We start from the raw sequence: 1,537 nt of genomic DNA on the forward strand, positions 1-1,537 counted from the left end.
AGGTCTTGAAGGAACCTCAAGTTACAGCAGCACAGCCCACAGGTTAGGTGTCCTACAGGTAGTGTAGCTTGCAAATGGAGGCACAGAACAAGCAAGGCAGCCGCACATTGGTCTGATAATCAAAGAGCAAGCAAGAAAGAGGCGAGACTCTGAACCATTTATCTCTCCGCACTTCAACTAATCTCACACGTGTTCATTTGCCATGTTGACATAACAAACCTACCTATCACATCTTCCTATCAATGTAATCAATCTGATTTCTGTTTATTCTATCTGGAGAAGTCCATTTTATGTCACCTCTGTGTTAAAAAATGTATTTGCTATGAACAAGTCATTGGTTTTGCAAAATTCTGTCATGGATGGGACATACACCCTTATGCAGAGCATAGTCCTGAACTAATCAACTGAAGGCAGCTTTCTCAGGGGTGCCGTCTGCTTTCAGTATACGTAGACGCTATGAGAAAAGCTTGCTTTTTTATTGCTTCCTGGGTCTGCATTCTACATCTGGTTCATTCTCTGATCCCAAGTTCTTTGGACTTGAGCCAACAACCTGCAGTTTTATTTGGTGATACTTGGAGGCTTCAGCAGTCACTAATCTTACCTGTTGACCTTGTATTTATTTGCCTCTGCAACCAGAAATCTATTGTTTGATCTGGCAATCTTGGGATTATCAGTCCCTGCAATTGCTGGAGTCAAGAGAGGCCTCAGCTCTGACATCTGACGCATGAACTTGGAATTTGCCTGTCTCTATACCTGTATAAGCCATCTCTTTTGTATAGTACATACATCTATAAGATGCCTTGGCCTTGATTTTCTAGAGAACCTAGCCTTAGATAGTTGGGAAAGTTGCTGCTAGATGCCATCAAGTAGGTTCTGACCCATTGTGACCCCATGCAGAACAGAACCAATTGTTGCCCGGTCCTGTGCCATCCTCATAACTGTTCGTGTGCTTGAGATCACTGTTGCAGTTACTGTGTCAATTCATCTTGTCGAGGGTCTTTCTCCTCTTTTCTAGTCTTCTACTTCACCAGGCATGATTTCCTTATCCAGAGACTGGTCTCTCCTGATAGCATAGCCAAAGGATATGAGAACTAAGTCTCACCCTTCTTGCCTCCCAGGAGCATTCTGGCTGAACTTGTTCTAAGAAAGATTTGTTTGTTCTTATAGAAGTCCATGAGACTTTCAATCTTCTTCTCTAGCACTATAATTCAAATGCATCATTTCTTCTTTGGTCTTCCTTATTCAATGTCCAACTTTCACATGCATATAAGGTGATTGCAAACATCATGGTCTGAGTCAAGGGCATCTTAGTCCTCAAAGTAACAGCTTGCCTTTCGATACTTTACGGAGGTCCTTATGCAGCAGATTTACCCAATACAACTCATCCTTGGATTTCTTGACTGCTGCTTCCTTGAGGCATTCATTGTGGACCCAAACAAGACGAAATCTTTGATAACTTCAATCTTTTCTCTGTTTACCATGATGTAGCCTGCTGGTCCAGTTGTGAGGATTATAGTTTTCTTTAGAATGAGTTGTA

Source organism: Tenrec ecaudatus, chromosome 7 (genome assembly GCF_050624435.1).
Source record: "Tenrec ecaudatus isolate mTenEca1 chromosome 7, mTenEca1.hap1, whole genome shotgun sequence".
Taxonomy (NCBI): Eukaryota; Metazoa; Chordata; class Mammalia; order Afrosoricida; family Tenrecidae; genus Tenrec; species Tenrec ecaudatus.